Source organism: Staurois parvus, unplaced genomic scaffold (assembly GCF_062004578.1).
Source record: "Staurois parvus isolate SC_StPar_1 unplaced genomic scaffold, SC_StPar_1.0 ptg000244l, whole genome shotgun sequence".
NCBI classification, from domain to species: domain Eukaryota; kingdom Metazoa; phylum Chordata; class Amphibia; order Anura; family Ranidae; genus Staurois; species Staurois parvus.
Genome location: NW_028318040.1, coordinates 6,116,920 through 6,139,747, shown reverse-complemented (window position 1 = coordinate 6,139,747; position 22,828 = coordinate 6,116,920).

Below are 22,828 nucleotides of genomic sequence, written 5' to 3'. Positions count from 1 at the left end.
GCTAGAAGAGAAATTTTATTGAAATGGAAGCTGTCTACCTCGATGGCGATCTCAGGCTGGAAGACGGCAATCAACGATGCGCTTCCTTGGTATAAACTTACTTGTATGAGCCGTAACTGTCCAGCTAAATTTGATAGAATATGGGCTGGGTGGGTGGAGGCACAGGGCCTTACGGTATAATACTTGGTGGTTTTTACCTTTGTGGGCGTGTGAAGTTTTTAGTATTTGTCTGACAGGCTAATGTTTGTGATCTGCCTTCCTCCTTCTTTACCCCTCCCCCCCCGTTCCCCATCTTGTCCTATCTGCTCTTTTCTTTTTATGCTCCAGCTCATGCCCTGAGATCTTTTTCTCAACTCCTATCTGGTGGGTAATGACCATCTAAATTGTAATATGTATGCTTTTCCTGACTTTGCTCAGGATGACAGGTTAAATCTTTATGTTTTTCAGCATTGGAACTTTGTGTATTGTGTTTCTACTGTATGCCACAAGCTTGATTGTTCTCATGTACCTTGGTTTGTTTATACTTTTATACGATTTCAATAAACGCAACTAGTAATGTTTTTTTTTTTTTTCAACATTTCTCTAAAGTCTGACAGACTGCCATGTTGGCTATAGCAGGACCTGCTAGTGAAAATCCTCATTAAGTGAATATTGGTCTGCAATATTCATTACCCAGTACATCACCAAGTGGTCTGGACAGAGCCATTGGCAGAGCACAGTGCCCGGAGGGCACATTCTAGGCAAGCCCCACAATTTTGGTCTAGTAGGAACCAGGTACAGCTTCCAAGGATTTACTGGCATAAACAGCTCAGCTCAGCATGTAGTTATCTTAACTGAAAAAAAGCCATCTTGATTAACAATATAATATGACTAGTTTAAAAGAAAAAAAAGAGGTAGTCTTTTCTTAATAGAGGGGAGGTCCACTCATCTAGGACACTAGCAAAATATAAGCATGCTAAGCAGGGCTGGGACAAGGGGGGGCCAAGGGGGCTTGTGCACCGTGCGCAGTGTTGAGGAGGGCTCAGGAGCTTTAGCTCCTCCTACATCCCTCTCACGGCTGTCACCTCAATGCTTCCACCATGGTTGTCGCCATCTGTCGCCGGCCTGCCCACCACTGATAATACTTCAGTATTCTTTCATCTGTTCGGGTGTAGTCCCAGCATCATCTGGCGGCTTGTGTCCCCACCTGCCAGCCCGCCCACCACCTCTAATGTTTCTGTATTCTTTCATATGCTGGAGTCTTCTGACGGCTTGTGTCCACCCACCACCTATCGGACCTGTAGCACAAAGCCGGTGGGTGGAACACAAGCTGTCCGAAGATGCCGGGACTAGACTGGCATATGAAAGAATGCAGAAACATTAAAGGTGGCGGGTGGGCCGGCAGGCGGGGACACGAGCCACCAGAAGATGCTGGGACTACACCTGAACAGATGAAAGAATACGTATTAGAGATGGGAGGCGGGCCAGCAGTTGGGGACACAAGTCAGCATGCTGGAACTAAAGCTGGGCAGATCTAGGAACACTGAAGTGTTACAGGCATAGTGCAATTGTGTTCTGCTCTTTTCATCTGATGAATGAGCACTGTGGATTTAATTGCTAAATCAAGGAGTACTCAGTGGACTTTTTATAGTGCCTAAAGTGACTTTGTGCTTTTTGCTTAGTTATATTGGAGACTATGTGCTTTATGCATTTTCTTATACCAGACTATTTAGGCAGCAGCTGGGGGGTGTACAGATACCATGGCCTCAATACTTTGATTTGAGCCTGCAGCAGGAATTTTACCCTCTGCCACTTTTCGCGTGCACATACACCTGCCAAATGCAACCCATTCAAGTGAATGGGGGCCACGCTGAAACCTCTGCGCAAATGCGAGCAATGCCTGCATTTGCAGTACAATAGTGCAGCATTTAGGGGCTAAAGCAGGTGGTGAGGAGGTGATATATCACCTCCTTATTGCCTGGCAAACACCTCTTAAAAGCAATTTGAACACAGATCACTTTTCAGAGGAGCAGCAGTCTTTGCCACGTGTGTAAACGAGCTCTTACTGCTGATTAAGTTGTACTTGACAATATTTAAAACATATAGTATTAACTTTTATTAATCATGATGTCTTTTAACAGACTGTATATACAAAGCATTCTGTTATCACTATTAGGCCTCATTTATACAGGGCGTACTGCTCACTGCATTTGGGGCCATGCTCCCGTACCCATAACAATTTGGGAGCAGTGGCTGTGTCCTTGCATCCACTGCATTCCAGATGACATCAATGGGACTGCCTGCTAAGGGGTGCACTCAACACCTGTTCATTCCCATACCAGTAAACACAGTCTTTGCACACAGGGGGTACTACACTGTACACCATACAATCAAGGCCTTAATGTGTTAGTGTTTAAGCTCTTTATTTTTTTTATGTAGTCTGTAACATTTGTGTTTTTTAGATAACAGCTATGAGTTATTTTAAAATATAGGAACACAGATTTTTATAGGTTTTTTATATGCCGTTTTAGTTAAATTATAAGGCAACTTTAGGGAAAAAAATCATCAAGACAGGCAGGATTTTTAATGCAGAAGATGCATACTGTGTCTATTCTACAATAAAATTCCTTACCTGCATGTACACCTTATACCATGAGCTGCATACCTCAGTCTCAGCACAGTGCCGCTAGGCAGTGGGGGTGCAGGCTGCCCTTCTTGTCTCCCCTTGTCATGTGGCATATCACATATTCAGAGAGGGGAAGACAAAGCTTCCACCATTCTCAGTGGGTGTGAAATGTAAGTATACATTATGATGGGGGCGGCGCAGTTTGCCATCTTTGCCCTGGGCACTGGATGACCTTGTCCCAGCACTGATACTAAGTGTAGTTTCAAAACGAGAGGTGCTGCAACCTGATCATGCAGGTCTCAGGCTAAAGCTCAATTCACTGACTGTGCCAGACCAGCAGTCTCCACCTGCTCATGCATACCATCCAAGATATCGAATGTCGGCAACAAGGTGAAAAGTAAAGATTATATGCAAAGAGTAAAATGTTCTATAGAGCAATAAACGGTAACGAGTTTCAGTCTGAAAAAGACCTTATTCATAGTCTAGTTACATGAAAACTAGTACAACAATATACTGTATAGCAGTTCAACTACCTTACACACTCCCCCCATCATTAACATAAATTAACATACCTGATAGGTATCTCAATGAAGGCAGAAATGGTCTGTGAGATGCTATACTTAAGACACAAAACAAAATAAAAGCTGACATCCACATTACCCAAAACAATACATTAAAAAAAATGTATTATAACGTTGTTATGACTGGGAGGACAAGCAAATACTGTGCAGGACCATAGTATACATAAGAAACATTGACGGTCACAAGAAAAAATAAAAAGATAACCTAAATGTAAGTTCAGGTCCCACTTGTGGTTTAAAGTGTTACTAAACCTACAACAGTAAAATCAGTCTGTACAGTGGCTTGAAAAAGTATTCATTCCCCTTGAAATTTTCCACATTTTGTCCTGTTACAACCAAAAACATAAATGTATTTTATTGGGATTTTGTGTGATAGACCAACACAAAGCGGCACATAATTGTGAAATATTATTATTATACAGGATTTATATAGCACCAACAGTTTGCTCAGCGCTTTACAATATAACGGGAGACAATACAGCAACAATACAGTTCAATACAAGAGGGTTAGGAGGGCCCTACTCCTTGGAACTTACAATCTAGGAGGGAGGGGCTAGTGGTACAAAAGGTAGTAACTGTGGGGGATGGACTGGTTGGAAGAGTAGAAGATTCCATTATTAGCTGAGGGCAGGATAGGCTTCCTTGAAGAGATAGTGTTAGGGATCCGGGTATGACCAGAAATGTGTGGGAACACAGGTGTATTTAGGGCTGGAGAGGTGGAATGGTCAGGCAGGCTGATTGGTGATGTTAAGCACAGCCTGGCGGCGTCTCTAGCAGCCCACAGCACGGGGTTCCTCAGGGCGCGGGGTCTAAGTCCCAATCTGCTTATTCACCAGGGCCCCTGATGGTGGGGATGGACTTGGAGCAGACTGAGACCAGGTCGCGATCCCTGAGTACGTCCGGCAATGGTAGAGAGCGTCTTCAGAGGTGTGCGGGGAAAGGAGCCTGACATGAAGAGGCTGGCAGACCTGGTAACAGGGACAGATCCGTGCGGGATGGATGGATGTATCGTCTGGGTAGCATAAGGCGTAGTCAGGCAGGCCAGGTCAGCAACGTGCGGGTAGCAAGGTACCAGAGGAGCAGGCAGAGAATGGTCAGGGTCACAACCCGGGTTCAGTAACTCACGAGCAGCGCGGTACAGAGGATCAGGCAGAAGGATGGTCAGGCAAGCCAGGGGTTATACAGGAGACGTTCAGGAGGGTCAGGAACAATGCAGAGGTCGGCAACAGAAGATTCACAGGATACCAGGTACAGGGGCTCATGGGAAACAAACACCAAGGCACTGATTGCAGGCCTGGTCCTGCTTAAATAGACCTCCTGCAATCAACCTCAGGTGATGGCTTGATTGCAGGAGTGAGACCCTGGCTGCTGAAAGCACCCTCTGGTAGGAGCTGGTACTGCAGCCCACAGATCAAGTGAGCCACAGCACCACCAGTGGTGAGTCCATTCCTGACAGATAGGTTTTCAGAGATCGCCTAAAAGTGAGCAGAGTAGGCGATAGTCTGATAAATTTGGGTAGAGAGTTCCAGAGGATGGGGGAAGCTCTGGAAAAGTCCTGGAGACGAGCATGGGAGGAGGAGACAAGGGAGCTAGAGAGCAAGAGGTCTAGCGAGGAGCGGAGAGGACGGTTTGGGTGATATTTGGAGACAAGATCGTTGATGTAATTTGGGGCAGAGTTATAAATGGCTTTATACGTTATTGTTAATGTTTTGAATTTTATCCGTTGGGCAATGGGAAGCCAGTGGAGGGAGTGGCAGAGAAGGGTGGCAGATACAGAACGGTTAGTAAGGTGGATAAGTCTGGCAGCAGCGTTCATGATAGACTGAAGAGGGGATAGCCTGCGATTAGGTAGGCCAATGAGGAGGGAGTTACAATTTTCAAGGCGAGATATAACAAGGGAGTGAATAAGTTGCTTAGTGGTTTCCGTGGTTAGGAACGGGCGTATCTTGGAGATGTTGCGGAGGTGAAGTCTACAAGATTTTGACAGTGATTGGATTTGGGGGTGAAAGGACAGATGGGAGTCTAGGATTACACCTAGTACCCTGGCATGAGCAGAGTCTCTGAAGCCAAGAGAGTGGAGTTTTTTGAGGAGGAGGGGATGGTCAACCCTATCAAAAGCCGCAGAGAAGTCAAGTAGAAAGAGTAAAGAGTAGTGGCCATTGGTTTTAGCTGTTAGTAGATCATTACTGAATTTTATTAGGGCAGTTTCAGTGGAGTGTAGTGAGCGAAAGCCAGACTGTAATGGGTCAAGAAGGTTGTTGTCGGTGAGGTGGAAGCTCAGGCGACTGTAGACTAAATAGAAGGAAAATGATAAATGGTTTTAAAATTATTTTACAAATAAATATCTGAAAAGTGTGGCATGAATTTGTATTCAGCCCCCTTTTCTCTGATACCCCTAACTAAAATATAGTGGAACCAACTGTCTTCAGAAGTCACCTAATTAGTTAATAGAATCCCCCTGTGTGTAATTTAATCTCAGTATAAATATAGCTGTTCTGCGAAGCCCTCAGGTTTGTTAGAGAAGATTCAAAGGTTTTTATATGCAGGTTCAAGCGGCAATATCTGCATGTCTTAACACCGCAGGCATAAGAGCCTGTACAGGACAACCAAGTGGAAGACTTCTCTCTAGAATTAAACAGGCTCGGAGAAGAGCCCCAAGTTGGTGCTCTACAGCTTGAAAATCTACATCCTTGTTCTAATACAGCATGCAATTCCTTATGTAATATAGGAAAGTTTATTTTTACAATATTAATAACATGATGGTACGCCTTTGAAAAAGCAGTCACATATCTAACTATTCTTTTCATAACTCTTCTTCCTATTACAACCTTCTCTACCCTTTCCTTGAATGCTGCTCTTCCCAAAAAGATAATACTGATCCTTCTCTTTATCAATTCTTCAACCTCTGTCCGAAAGTCTGGTTTTTCACATTCTCTATCAGAGTTCTTCTGTTGAGCAATTTCTACACGCTTGGATAAACTCTCCTACCAGTATTGCCTTGATAGTATGAGAGGGTGGCAACTAGTGTCAAAGTGATATTCCCTGTGCAGGATTTACAAAATGTTGGGGAAGTAACCAAATGCATCTCTAAATTGTTTTGGAGGGTGACATCCAAGAAATATATGGAAGCAGCATGATAGTTACATGTAAACTGGAGATTACAATCATTATTATTTAGGTACTCTGCAAATTTCTTAAAGCAGAGTCCCAGTGAAAATAAAAAAAAAAATAAAAGCAGCTAAAAAACTGTAGCTGCTGACTTTTAAAAAACGGACACTTACCTGTCCCTCGATCCCACGGTGTCTTCCCCGCAGCCCGTTTCACTGGCCACCCTGTGTCCCCGGCCCCTGCATCTGCGGTGTGGGCGCCCAGCTGTGACAACTTGTGGCTTCACAGCTGGGTGCTCACTGCATATGTGCAACTACTGTTCCGCTTTGTGAATGGAGGGAGGGGGAGCACAACCTCCGCTTCCGATCGCCTACACGATTGCAGCAGAAGTGGGAGCGGGTTAGGGTTGCCACCTCATCCCTTTAAAACCGAACACATATTAATTAAACAGGTTCTGAAGCTGATTTAACCTCCCTAGCGGTCTGATTATGTCCATATTTCTGTGCTCAAAGCGGTACATTTTTTTGCATGGAAATATGTTGTTTTTTTATTATAGGCCTATAATTTTTAGGAATAACTCACTGAAATCTGTCCGAACAAGAGTCTAGTAAACATCCCGGGTATGATAAAATTTGAAACACAAAATCATAAATTATAATTTAATAAATAATAATAAAAAATAATATAATAATAATAAATTTAATTCAATACTATAATCAAACCAAAAACACTGAAATTTGAAATATAGCACCAAGTTCGCACATCACTGAGCAAAGTCGCAGAATCGTTTTCAGTGTCTGATGATGAATTTCCCCACGAATCATCACTCAATTCTGCAAGTGGTTCTAATTTACTATCGCTGTTCTCTAGCTGGTCTAAAACCGCTTTTGACCTAAAGGGACATTTTTTGGACGCCATGGACATTTCTCAGTTTCCAGGCAGAAAGAACAGTAAAAATGCAGGCAGGGCACAGGACAAAGCACTAGGGACAAAATGTATGTGAAATGGTTTGATACACTAATGTTTTACTTAGTGATTTTAGTGAATGTCACTTTTAGTCATTTTCAAATTTCCCGCCGTTCCATCGCCCGTACGTCCCGACGCTCGCAGTGGACAGAACCCAGATGACAGATGTCGGATTACATTGCCGGGGACACTGCAGGAGGGACATCGCGGGAATGCAGGACAAGGTAAGTGATTGAGGGATCGCGGAGCAGCGCCGCATGGTAAGCCCGAATATAGCTCGGGGTTACCGCTTGTGGTACTGAAACTTTACCCCGAGCTACACTCGGGAATACCGCCAGGGAGGTTAATGCAGATAAGACACTAAGTGAGTTTAATTACCACCGTAATCAGCCGCAGAACCTATGTAATTAATATGTGCTCGGTTTTAAAGGGCTGAGGTGGCAACCCTAGAGCGGGTACATGTCAATTTCGGGTGCCCGCTCCCCAAAGGTGCCAATTCTTAATGTTGAGCGGGGGACCAGTCCTTAAAGCGGACCTTCCCCTTTTGGGTGGAGCTCTGCTTTAAGTACAATAGTGTCACCCTCCCACCATAACAGCAAGTCGTCTATATAGTGACCAAACCAATATGTTTAGCATGGTATACAAGATAGCGAGCGCTCTCTAACAATGTCAGCAGCTAGAACACTATAGGCAACCACAGTGCCTCAGAAATATATCAATATGACCTTAAAACAATAAAGTGCAGCGCTTAACCAGGTGAGGAAGACAATAAGTAAGTAACCACAGTGAGTGCTTAACCAAGTAAAAAAGTCAATGTGTAGGTATCTGCAGTAAATCACTGCATGGATGCGAATTCCCACGGCCTCCACTCTGTCAAAATAGTAGAAATGCGCACTCACCGGAAACGCATAGGATATGCGCATGTGTGATTATGCATCACAGGCAATGGGAACATCAGAGGTTAGGCAGCCAGGCATCTCCCTCATGGTGGGTCATCACAGACTCTTTGATAAGGTCCAGGGGTCCCCTTAAGGTCAGCCAGGTGTAGTAAAGGAATCTCCTCTCAGGATGGCAAAAGTGTTTTCACTGTGGGAATGAAAGCTCCAATAGGAGCCCCAGAGACAGATGCCAGAAATAGTGTAGTATGTCCAAAAATCAGTGCTTTATTGAAAAAGGTAACAGGGCAGTAACAGGGCAGTATGCATGTAAATCATATATTAACATAGATATGCAGCAGTACTGACCCTTGATAGTGATGACCGCCGGGCCTCCTCGTGGCTCCGGCGGTGGAATGACGTCACGCTCTGCACAGCTCCTCCTAAGGCCTTTCGTGCTACAGGCACATCATCAGAGGGGAGGCTGTACAGGAGCGTGACCGACGTCAGTGTTAAAATAGAAAAAACGGCACATGCGCAGTTAGCCGCGGCCATTTTCCCGGAGAAAGCATCTACTGCGCATGCGCGAGCACGGCAGCGCCATTTTGCCGTGGATCCGCGATCGTACAGAAAGCGAGGGGGAGACACAGAAGTCTCATAACACAGGATCCCAGTGCCGTATGCTAGTTATGCCGCAGACCCCAGGGACTCTATGTCAGATATTATTACCCTTAAGACAGTGACAGTGAAACTAAAATAGCAGTACCTGTGCGCATGATGTATGGGGTACAGAAATCCCCTTCAGTGATTGGCATAAGATTGCAATAACGGACCACGGCAAGATGAAGAACAACATAATGAATATAATGAATGAAATCATACTAAGACTTATATAAAAGCAATGGAGATAAAAACAAGGTATAAGATCTGGGCAGTAAATAACATATTTAGTGATATACTGCCCAATCAAACCGGGGTAAATGTAATAATTATATACATAACAAATAATCATGATAAGTGTATATAAAACAAATAAGGAATAAAAAGAGATAAAAAAGACCCTAAAAATAGCCCATAGAAAAGGCCGTCGTGATCATTCCTGCAACCGTCATAAAAATTAGGAAGTCAAACGGGGCAGAAGCAATGATCATAATACAAATAAGACCAATAAATATTAGTCAGTCAGGCTGAATGAATGTCCGAATAAAATGAAACGGTGTTCCAACACATGGAGAAGAAGCACGCTAAGAGTGCAACTAAATGCAGGGAATAGGATTAATCAGCAATACATGTCAGATAAAAATAGGCTCAAAATACATAAAGCAGAAATGGAAAAAAGACATAAACCACTCAGCTGTTAGCAATGAAGCAGTTTACGTCTACCTCAATGTTATGGCCTAAAGGGTGTAAAGTTTGGAGCTCAAACACCCATTTAGTCTCGGCTTGGGAAACCGCCCTAGTTTTGTTAATACCCCTCCAATGGTTATTGATCACATCGATACCAATGAATTTCAGTGAAGATGGGTCATTATTATGGTGAAGGCGGTAATGGTTCGATAATGAGTGCTCCCTAAACCCCTTCTTAATGTTTGAGACGTGTTCACGTAGTCGATCTCGTAAGCGTCTTGTTGTCCTGCCAATATATTGTTTGCGGCAGGGACACTGCAACAAATACACTACAAATTTACTATAACAAGAGATAAAATGCTTAATGTTATATGTTCTACCCGTGATAAAAGATTGAAATGTGCTGACTCTCCTTTTTCTAGTATTGTCACACTTACAAATAATGCACTTGTTACAGGGGTGAAACCCTTTCAAATCATTAAACAGAGATATGTTTTGAGGAGGGTCGACGACATTTGGTGCAATCATATGCCTAACAGCCGTTGCCTTCCGAAATACAATTTCAGGCTTATCCGGTAAAATTGTTGTTAAAACTGGGTCCATTTTTAGAATGCCCCAATTATCATTCATTATCTTATTAATCTTCTTATAATGAGTTGAGAAGGATGTGATGAAGGGGCATATTTTCCTTTGATTACTCTTTGATTTATCCATCAGCATGGTGTTTCTATCCATCTGCGCTATTGTCCGTATAGTGTGATCAAGGGTTGTCCCATTGTATCCCTTCTCTAAAAACCTCTGCTTTAAAATGTCGGCCTGAATATGGTAAGTATCATCCTCTGTACAATTACGCCTAATTCTCATCATCTGTCCTTTAGGGATATTGGACAGCCATTTAGGGTGATGACAACTCCCAAGAGGGATGAAACTATTGCGATCTGTTGTTTTGAAGAATGACTTAGTAATGATTCTACCCATGTGGTTAACAAGTGTCAAATCTAAAAAATTAATTTCTTCCTGACTATAGACATATGAGAGCTTAATATTAAGGCTATTATAATTCAATGTATTAAAAAAGTTCTTAAGAGACTCCTCCTCCCCATTCCATAAAAGCAAGATATCGTCAATATATCTTTTATAAAACAACAACTCAGGCCAATCTCTGGAAAAAATGAGGTCCTCCTCCCACCGGGCCATGAACAAGTTAGCCAGGCTGGGGGCAAACTTAGCCCCCATAGCCACACCTCTAATCTGCAAAAAGTACTCTTTATTGAACCAGAAATAGTTCTTGAACATCGCGAATTCCAATAATTCTAAAATGAAATCCTTCTGGGTGGTATGTAGGGAGCTGTATTGCGTCAAGAAGAAATCAGCTGCCTCCATACCATCATTATGATCGATGTTCGAGTACAAAGAAGCAACATCGGCTGTTACTAAAAACGTATCAGGTGAAGTGACAATGGTGCTAACCTCATTAAGAACCTGTTTAGTGTCTCTTAGGTATGCTGCAGTTTGCAAGACAAGCGGTTGTAGAAAAAAGTCCACATATTCGCCAATCCTGGAGCAAAGTGAGCCAATACCGCTTATTATTGGCCTCCCCGGTGGTTTTACGGGGTCTTTGTGGACCTTCGGCAGTATGTATAGGACTGGTAGTTTCGGTGCTGTTGGAACTAAGAAGGCTTTTTCCTTTTTATTCAAAATGCCTTTTTCATAACCCTTGTTGATGATCATTTTAAGAGACCGTTTGTATTCAATCTTGGGATCCTTAAGTAAACGGACATATGCAGTGTTGTCACTCAGGATATGGTTGACTTCACTAATGTAGTCCTCCTTATTGAGAACAACCACGCCGCCACCCTTGTCAGCTGGCCTGATCACCAGATTGTTCCTTTCTAATAATAATTTGATAGCTTTAGAGTCACCTGATCTATCAAATGTTCTCTTATCTGGTAGTAATGTTAACTCTTTCAGGACTTTATCCCTGAATAAATTCACGTAAGTGTGGGTTTGCGGAGGAGGGTTATAAGTGGATGCATTGTGTAAGTTGGAATGAGTATATCTATCAGTTGGGGCATCCTTAGTGATAGGATTAGTGGTGAAATACCTTTTCAAGGATAATTGTCGTGCAAATTTATGTATGTCCATATAGGTTTCAAATTTGTTGAGTTTTTTCGATGGCGCATATTTCAATCCTTTATCCAATAAGTGAAGCTCTTTCTCTGTAAGGTTAATCCCACTAAGGTTGAAAATACCTTGTGCCTTTATACCCTCCTTTTCTTGGGTGTGTCCATTTGATCTCTTCCCTCCTCTCTTTCCCCTCCGGTGTCCCTTCTTTTTCGTGTGGCACTTACCCCTAAAAAAGGCTGCCGGGGATAATTTGTAGTTTGCTGATAATTTGTAGTTTGCTGATAATAATCCGAATTTTGTTGCTGGTTATAGTAATAATCTGAATTAGGTGGTGCTCTAAAATTGTCATTGTGAGGTTGATAACTATTCTTATTGTTATTTTGATTGTTTGACCTTGACCTCGAATTGTCCTGTTTGGATTGCTGGTGAGTACCTTTAGTGGAATGCTTAACCGCTTTATTATTCCTGGGAGATGAATATTGTCTCTTGGTTTGTCCTCTGTATTGTTGGGATTGATATTGATCATAATAGTCAGGGTGGTAATTATTCCCATACGGCCTATCACGCTCATTATAAGGGTAAGGATGATGACTTCTAGCTGGGGTGTTGGTAGTATTAGGATACCAACGCATATCTCGTGATCCAACATTGCCATCATGAATGTTTTGCAAAGGCTCAAACCTGTTAGAGATTGGTAGATCATAATGCTGATAGTCACATTCTCTCATATTGGATCTACCTGTGTTTGTATTATGTCCCATCAACGGGGGTACATGATTAGAGGTCAGTGGGTTAACAGGATCATTATGTTTCTGCCAATCAAAGACCATTTTTTCCGAATAATCCTTATAATCCCTATTAAATTTTTTTTTTTTCCTCTTTTTAATTTTTTGTTCCTTTTCCACCCCTTCCATATGAACTTTCAATTTATCAGATTCAAATTTATATTTCTCATTATCTCTAAAAGGGGTTAGTTTCTCCCGTACTAAATTAATTTCTTTATCCAAGTGGGCTAATTTTTTCTTTTTACGTATAATGAGAAACCTTAAAAGATCAATACCTGCATTATTAAAAAATTGATACCACTCAAGGTGACTACTCGGATCTTCCGAATCTGGGCGTACATCCCACCGGAGTGATCTGGGAACCATTTGTTCCTTAATATACTTATCCAAGAATGATACATCCCATAAAGTTTTTATTTCAGCAGTAGTTAAATTCTTCAAATGTACAAACAGTCCCTTTAAGTCATCATTATCCTCGTTCTCTAGTGTAAAAAAATCCTCAGGGATAGCACACCTGGAGGATCTGAGGTCGAAGATATCCCCCATATTACAGAAGGATAATAAGTAATCTAAGAGCGGCTACAAACTGGAAATGGTGCAATGAAACTGGTATACAAGATAGCGAGCGCTCTCTAACAATGTCAGCAGCTAGAACACTATAGGCAACCACAGTGCCTCAGAAATATATCAATATGACCTTAAAACAATAAAGTGCAGCGCTTAACCAGGTGAGGAAGACAATAAGTAAGTAACCACAGTGAGTGCTTAACCAAGTAAAAAAGTCAATGTGTAGGTATCTGCAGTAAATCACTGCATGGATGCGAATTCCCACGGCCTCCACTCTGTCAAAATAGTAGAAATGCGCACTCACCGGAAACGCATAGGATATGCGCATGTGTGATTATGCATCACAGGCAATGGGAACATCAGAGGTTAGGCAGCCAGGCATCTCCCTCATGGTGGGTCATCACAGACTCTTTGATAAGGTCCAGGGGTCCCCTTAAGGTCAGCCAGGTGTAGTAAAGGAATCTCCTCTCAGGATGGCAAAAGTGTTTTCACTGTGGGAATGAAAGCTCCAATAGGAGCCCCAGAGACAGATGCCAGAAATAGTGTAGTATGTCCAAAAATCAGTGCTTTATTGAAAAAGGTAACAGGGCAGTAACAGGGCAGTATGCATGTAAATCATATATTAACATAGATATGCAGCAGTACTGACCCTTGATAGTGATGACCGCCGGGCCTCCTCGTGGCTCCGGCGGTGGAATGACGTCACGCTCTGCACAGCTCCTCCTAAGGCCTTACGTGCTACAGGCACATCATCAGAGGGGAGGCTGTACAGGAGCGTGACCGACGTCAGTGTTAAAATAGAAAAAATGGCACATGCGCAGTTAGCCGCGGCCATTTTCCCGGAGAAAGCATCTACTGCGCATGCGCGAGCACGGCAGCGCCATTTTGCCGTGGATCCGCGATCGTACAGAAAGCGAGGGGGAGACACAGAAGTCTCATAACACAGGATCCCAGTGCCGTATGCTAGTTATGCCGCAGACCCCAGGGACTCTATGTCAGATATTATTACCCTTAAGACAGTGACAGTGAAACTAAAATAGCAGTACCTGTGCGCATGATGTATGGGGTACAGAAATCCCCTTCAGTGATTGGCATAAGATTGCAATAACGGACCACGGCAAGATGAAGAACAACATAATGAATATAATGAATGAAATCATACTAAGACTTATATAAAAGCAATGGAGATAAAAACAAGGTATAAGATCTGGGCAGTAAATAACATATTTAGTGATATACTGCCCAATCAAACCGGGGTAAATGTAATAATTATATACATAACAAATAATCATGATAAGTGTATATAAAACAAATAAGGAATAAAAAGAGATAAAAAAGACCCTAAAAATAGCCCATAGAAAAGGCCGTCGTGATCATTCCTGCAACCGTCATAAAAATTAGGAAGTCAAACGGGGCAGAAGCAATGATCATAATACAAATAAGACCAATAAATATTAGTCAGTCAGGCTGAATGAATGTCCGAATAAAATGAAACGGTGTTCCAACACATGGAGAAGAAGCACGCTAAGAGTGCAACTAAATGCAGGGAATAGGATTAATCAGCAATACATGTCAGATAAAAATAGGCTCAAAATACATAAAGCAGAAATGGAAAAAAGACATAAACCACTCAGCTGTTAGCAATGAAGCAGTTTAAGTCTACCTCAATGTTATGGCCTAAAGGGTGTAAAGTTTGGAGCTCAAACACCCATTTAGTCTCGGCTTGGGAAACCGCCCTAGTTTTGTTAATACCCCTCCAATGGTTATTGATCACATCGATACCAATGAATTTCAGTGAAGATGGGTCATTATTATGGTGAAGGCGGTAATGGTTCGATAATGAGTGCTCCCTAAACCCCTTCTTAATGTTTGAGACGTGTTCACGTAGTCGATGCGCATGCGCAGTAGATGCTTTCTCCGGGAAAATGGCCGCGGCTAACTGCGCATGTGCCGTTTTTTCTATTTTTTCTATTTTAACACTGACGTCGGTCACGCTCCTGTACAGCCTCCCCTCTGATGATGTGCCTGTAGCACGAAAGGCCTTAGGAGGAGCTGTGCAGAGCGTGACGTCATTCCACCGCCGGAGCCACGAGGAGGCCCGGCGGTCATCACTATCAAGGGTCAGTACTGCTGCATATCTATGTTAATATATGATTTACATGCATACTGCCCTGTTACTGCCCTGTTACCTTTTTCAATAAAGCACTGATTTTTGGACATACTACACTATTTCTGGCATCTGTCTCTGGGGCTCCTATTGGAGCTTTCATTCCCACAGTGAAAACACTTTTGCCATCCTGAGAGGAGATTCCTTTACTACACCTGGCTGACCTTAAGGGGACCCCTGGACCTTATCAAAGAGTCTGTGATGACCCACCATGAGGGAGATGCCTGGCTGCCTAACCTCTGATGTTCCCATTGCCTGTGATGCATAATCACACATGCGCATATCCTATGCGTTTCCGGTGAGTGCGCATTTCTACTATTTTGACAGAGTGGAGGCCGTGGGAATTCGCATCCATGCAGTGATTTACTGCAGATACCTACACATTGACTTTTTTACTTGGTTAAGCACTCACTGTGGTTACTTACTTATTGTCTTCCTCACCTGGTTAAGCGCTGCACTTTATTGTTTTAAGGTCATATCAATATGTTTAGCATGTTTGGTGTGTAAAAAGAAAATGCTCCTTCCACCATCCCATATACAAATTCCACTGTATTATAGTATATTTTTATTTTTTTAATATGTATTTTTGTGGGTAATGTGGATGTCAGTTTTTATTTTGTTTTGTGTCCAAAGTATAGCAGCTCACAGATCATTTCCACCTAAGATACCTTAAGATACCACCTTAAGATACCTAGCAGGTGTGTTAATTTTTGCTATTGATGGGAGGGGTGTGTAGGGTTGGTGAACTGCTATATATTGTCTTAGTTTTCTTGTAAGAATACTATCTTTTTTTGACTGAAAAACATTAGCGTTTATCGTTCTATGCAGCATATTACTTTTTTTTTCTTGTTAATTTTGTTTAATTTAACTTACATTTACATACATTTTAATACAATGACCTGCAAATTTCAGTTCTGTTGAACTTTTTTTTTTTTCATTGTTTATTTGCATGTGATAAAGAATTTTTGCTTTTCACCTTGGTACTGATATTCGATATCTTAGAATCATGCTAAAAGTGGGTGTACATATCTATGGTTGCGCAATGGCTCTTTTCATTGCCAGTGTACAAATCCTCCTCCTATAGGTAGCACTGAAACCCAGTTGTCTCAGATTAACTAAATCCTTTGTCCCTTAAAGTGATACTAAACTCACACTGTTTTAAATTACATTATCCCTTTCTTTATATGGATCATGGTACTGTAATTATTTAGAAAAAATATCTAAGTACCTTTTTCCTAATTGATATACAGCTGTCCCATGATCCAGCTCTTTCCCAGCCTGTCTGCAGGGAAACATAAACACTAGAGGCTTTGCCCCCTGCTGCTGGTTACATATTCAAAAAACAGCCTTTGGGATACAGAGTAAAAATAAATGATTAATATCAATAAAATATTTTAAATAATATATTTTTTAAATAAAATCTTTATTTTTGGCAGTAACATGGTGTGGGTGAATTTCTGCCAGTCACAGGCTATGCCACGCCCCTCCAGCCTGTGTCTTAGAATAACAGGAAGGTGAAGCCTCCATCAATCAAGATGTAATATCCCACACCCATTGTGTTCAGTTGTTTAGTCGACATGGAGGAAGAGGGAGGGTGTGGGCTGTCATTTACCACGGTGTAAGTCGCATGGTCTGCTCAGATGTAATAAAGTGGAAATACACAGCATAAAAATTCAGTGAAAACTGAGCATGTGCTGTAGCTGCCAACACTGCTCTGCAAAATCCCCAACCGCATTTGGACAGAATGGGGAAATAGAGAACAGCAGGATCAACTACGTTTTTTGCAAATCAGAGAAAATTAATTCCACAATGAATGAGTGAGCCTGAATAGCATGCAATGCACTAATTTTGATTTCTTTGATCATGTGGGTTTAGTGAGACTTTAATGAATAAGATAATTGTGGGCAAATCCTTTTTCAGCTCCTTGTCCTATTGAATTGTTTTCTTTTGTACACAAACATAAAGGCCATTCGCTCATTTGGCTAATCAAGTCAAATTAGTTGTTTCCATTCTTTAGTGGAAATCTAAGTCTCCATAACATTAATCATAGTTATAATGCACAAATTCTACAGATACATGCCCTGTTCTCTTTTTGCTGATTACAGTGGGTAAATCATTGATTCTTATTGAATTGATGCACTGCTCTCCGTGTAACTTGTGGCAGGCTTCAAATACAGATTTCTAACTTCTGCATGTTCCTCTTCTTCTGTTTCTATAAGTATTGATAGGAATAGCAGTAGGCAGTTCTTGAGCTGACCTAGAGCCATTTCATTCAAACTCTCTGGCCTTTCCTCTGCTTTCTCTTCTCTTATTTTTTTTTTTTAGGTTCCTTCTGGTTATGCAATGCTACATCAGCCTACAGTGGAATATTGACTATGATCCTGGATCATGCACTGTGAGGTATCGTGACAGGTGCTGAAGATTACACATACTTAAAACCTTATGATCCCACTTTATCAGTTGTTAATAGACAGCATGCTCACGTATCCAGTTGTTGCAATCAGTCAAGTGTTGCTATATCTTGCAGCATTTCATTGATGCAGTGTATGCATTTATTTGATGTGGTGTACTCATTTGATGTATCAGGCATACTGGTATACAATCTTAAGTTAGAAAAAAAAAATAATGGGACTTGGACTTTGTGGTGGCTAATATCAATAAAAAGCTTGACCTCCTTTTAGATGGGAGCCAATTTCGCCTCCTACATCTGACTCTGTCTTCCTGCTGCTCTTCTCTAGTGGAGATTCAGTATTCCTTCAACCCTTCTATAGATACTTGGTCTGCATACCGGATATATCACTTTTTGAAGTCCTCTCTCCCCAAATATGAGGCATTGCATGACAGAGATTTTGTGTCTAGCTACCTAATACATTGCACACCTCCTGTCTCAAATTTATAAACTATTGATTGCACCTCGGGATGTTTTTTTCCTGTCTTACATACGTACATGGGAGGACGACCTACAGTTAACCTTCACGCCAGCCCAGGTGGAACAAGAAATTTTATTTGCCCAAAAGTCTTCCATTGCCAACAAGTTCCAGCAGCAAGGCTACAAAATTCTGTCCCGAGGGTACAGGGTCCCCACCACTCTGCCTAAGATCTTCCCACATACATTGAAATTTTGCTGCAGATGTGGGAAGGAGGAAGGCTCTTATGTATATACACAATAATGCTAAAAATATTGGGACACCTCTCCAAATCATTGAATTCAGGTGTTCCAATCACCTCCATGGCCAATAGGTGTATAAAATCAAGCACCTAGGCATGCAAACTGCTTCTACAAACATTTGTGAAAGAATGGGTCGCTCTCTGGAACTCGGTGAATTCAAGCATAGTGCCATTATAAAAAAAAAAGCAGAGCTCTGAGGAAGGGGGTTCATCTCCCAAAACGCGTTAGATTATCCCTATTTAGGGCACAGCATTTGTGTGACTGTTATACCACATATTCTGCCTTTATCTACGTTGGTTTGTGAGTATATATCCATTTGTCTATTCAATAAATACGTGGTGTAGCACGGTAATGCACGATGAAAGTGCGCCCTTGTCTGCTTTTTTTTCACCAGTGTTCAGATTTCCCGATCTTTGAAGGGCAGCACCTCTTCGTCTGGCATTTTTAATTTCTTTTAGTCTGCATGAGGATTGGAGCGCTGGTTTCGTTTGTTTGTCTTTTGGATTGTAGTACCATGATAGGTTGCCACTTATGCAATAAGTCCTTCCATAAAATTTTCTTGCTACTAAAAATTCCACAGTCAACTGTTAGTGGTATTATAACAAAGTGGAAACAACTGGGAACAACAGCAACTCAGCCACAAAGTGGCCACATAAAATGACAGAGTGGGGTCAGCGCATGCTGAAACATACAGTGTGCAAAAGTCGCCAACTGTCTGCAAAGTCAATAGCTAAAGACCTCCAAACTTCATGTGGCCTTCAGATTAGAACAACAACAGTGCGTAGAGAGCTTCATGGAATTTGTTTCCATGGCCGAGCAGCTGCATTCAAGTCTTACATCCCTAAGTGGAATGCAAAGCGTTGGATGCAGTGGCATAAAGCAAGCCGCCAGTAGACTCTAGAGCAGTGGAGACATGTTCTCTGGAGTGATGAATCACACTTCTCTGTCTGACAATCAGATGGACGTGTCTGGCAATTGCCATGAGAACGGTACTTGGGGGGTTATGGTGTGGAGTTGTTTTTCAGGGGTTGGGCTCGGCCCCTTAGTTCCAGTGAAGAGAACTCTTAAGGCGTCAGCATACCAAGACATTTCGGACAATTTAATGCCCCCAACTTTGTGGGAACAGTTTGGGGATGGCCCCTTCCTGTTCCAACATGATTGCGCACCAGTACACAAAGTAAGGTCCATAAAGACATGGATGAGCGAGTTTGTGGTGGAGGAACTTGACTGTCCTGCACAGAGTTCTGACCTTAACCCTATAGAACACCTTTGGGGTGAATTCGAGTGGAGACTGCAAGCCAGGCCTTCTTGTCCTACATCAGTGCCTGATCTCACAAATGCACTACTAGAAGAATGGTCAAACATTCCCATAGACACTAATTTTATAAAGGTGTATACTTGTGAGCTACTATGGTGTAAAAAAGGTGCTTTCGGTTAATTATTTTAAATAAAGTGGTGCATCAACACATAAAACACATACTCAAAACATTGTGTGAAAATTAGACAAAATAAAATAATGTATGTGTTGCGCTCCTCAAAATATTGTTTGGTGATATACAATATAATATATTATGACGTATGTTTGAGATAAATTAAATAAATAAATAAAATAAATATAATCTCATAATACTGTAATGTGGATAATCCACATTACAGTATTATGAGATTATATTTATTTTATTTATTTATTTAATTTATCTCAAACATACGTCATAATATATTATATTGTATATCACCAAACAATATTTTGAGGAGCGCAACACATACATTATTTTATTTTGTCTAATTCCCATAGACACACTCCTAAAACGTATGGACAGTCTTCACAGAAGAGTTGAAGCTGTTATAGCTGACAAAACACCTTTGGGATGAACTAGAGCAGAGACTGTGAGCCAGGTCTTCTCATTCAACATCAGTGCCTGACCTCACAATTGTGCTTTTGGGAGAATGGTCAAACATTCCCATAGACACACTCCTAAACCTTGCGGAAAGCCTTTCCAGAAGATTTGAAGCTTTTATAGCTGCAAAGGGTGGGCCAACTCAATACTGAACCCAACGGACTAAGACTGGGATGCTATTAAAGTTTAAAAAAAAAACATAAATAATAATAAAAAAATAAAATAAAAATGTAAAAACAATTTTTAAAAAATTATAATTTTTGGTTATTAACTAATTTGGGTTATTTTTTTTTCTAAAAAGATATACATACATTTTGGCCAAGATTTATGAAGAAAGATTATTTATTTGCAAAATTTTAAACACACTTTTTAAAAAAACATTTTGGACTTTTTCCATTTATATAGCAAAAAAAAAATCCCAGTGGTGAATAAATACCACCAAAACAAAGTTTTATCTGTCTAAAAAAAATGCTAAAAAAATTCATATGGGTACAGTGTTGCATGACCACGCAATTGTCCTTCAAGACTGGAAAAGGGTGAAAGTGTCCGGACCTGAAGTGGTTAAGTGGGGAAGATATCATCTTTATAGTGTATGTTTCCTCAAGTATTCTTATTTCTTTTGTTAGTATTGGTATGACACAAAAAAGTGGAGAAACAAGGAGCCAAATCTGACACATTCAATTTAAGTGAAGTGATGCATTATCTGACAAAAATGCAGAAGTGCCAATATTGTTCGCAGGGCCTTCTTAATAGAATAATGGACCCCTGGGCAAAGTAATGCCCCTACCAGCCTACCCCAATTTATGCACCTACTTTCAGGAATAAAAGCATAGCATGGCACAGTACAGGGGGATCGGTATAGCACAGTATAGGCCTAGTACAGAGGCCAAGAGGGCACAGTACGAGAGGTCAGTAGGGCACAGTGCCGGGGGGTCAGTAGGGCACAGTGTGGGTGGATCAGGAGTGCACAGTGCAAGGGGTCAGGAGGCGAGAGTGCGGGAGGGTCAGTTAGGTGCAGTACAGGGAGTCAGGATGGCACAGTATATGGGGTCAGGAAGGCACAGTGTGGGTGGGTTGGGAGGGCACAGCACGGGGGTCAGTAGGATAGAGAAGGCAAAGTGTGGATGGGTCAGAAAGGCAAAGTATGGGTAGGTTAGGGGCACAGTGTGGGTGGGCTAGCATAGTATGCGGATCATGGGGTACAATGTGGGTGGGTCATGAGGGCACAGTATAAGGGTCAGTAGGGCACAGTGTGGGTGACGCAAGAGGGCACAGTACATAGGTAAGTAGGACACAGTTTGGGTGGGTCAGTAGGACACAATGTGAGTGGGTCAGCATGGCACAGTGTGGGTGACTCAGGAGGGTACAGTGTGGGTGACTCGGAAGGGCACAGTGTGGGTGGATCAGGATGGCACAGTATAGGGGTCAATATGGCACACTGTGGGTGGGTCATGAGAGTATGGGGGTCTTTAGGGCACAGTGTGGATGGGTCAGGAATGCACAGTACGGGGGTCAGTAGGGAACAGTGTCGGTGAGCCAAGGAGGCACAGTATGTGAGTAAGTAGGGCACAGTACGGGGATCAGTAGGACATAGTGTGGGTGACTCAGGAGAGCACGGTAGGTTGGTGGGTCACAGTATGGGGTTCAGGGGAGCACAGTGTGGGTAAGTCAGGTGGGCACAGTACAGGGGCCAGTAGGGCACAGTGTGGGTGGGATAGGAGGGCACAGTAGGGAATAGTTTGGGTGGTTCAGGGGGCACAGTACAGGGCACAGTGTGGGTAGGTCAGGAGGGCACAGTACAGGGGGCAGCAGGGAACAGAGTATGTGGTTCAGGAGGGCGCAGTGTGGGTGGGTCAAGAGGGCACAGTGTGGGTGGGTTAGGAGGCACTGTTCGGTTGAGTCAGAAGGGCACAAGATAGGGTGCAGTAGGGCACAGGGTGGGTGTGTCAGCCTGTTTGAACTATGGACTCACCCATTTTGCATCTACTAATATCCTCCAACTGATTTTTTTGCCGCTGCAGCTGCACACAGACACCAGCTATTACCATGTTTTGTGTGTCTGTGCACATGAGGGAGGGGCTGCTAACACAGGCACACCAGGGATTGGCTACTTTACAAGGGCTCTCTTTACTCAGTACCCCTGTAGCTGTTCATTCTGAATTCTGTCTCTCAATATCTCACTCACAGGATTTGTGTGAGATATTGAGTGACAGGACCAGCACAGCCACAGACAGCATAGTTCACTGTGCACCCAACCCATTCCCAGCCACGAAGTACCGGCTGAGCAGTGGGTGAAGCCTGGAGGCAGAGCCACTGACATTTGGCAATGATTGATCACAGACACAGTGACTCACTGAGGGAGGCTCAGGACAGGTGACAGCCCAGCTAGCAGGTGGAACAGAAGATGCTGCTACTTGCCAGTGCCTACTCAGCCTGACTCCTGAGCCCCACTTCTGTTACGTATTTGTCTGGCCCTGCTGGGGCCCCATGCGCACATGGGGCCCCTGGGCAGTGCCCACTCATTAAGATAGCCCTGATTCTTTGCCATGATTGTAAATCTTAAGTCTTTGCAGTACAGGAAGGATGATTGTTTCTATGCAATAACTTCAATCATCATCCCTATCTGTATTTTA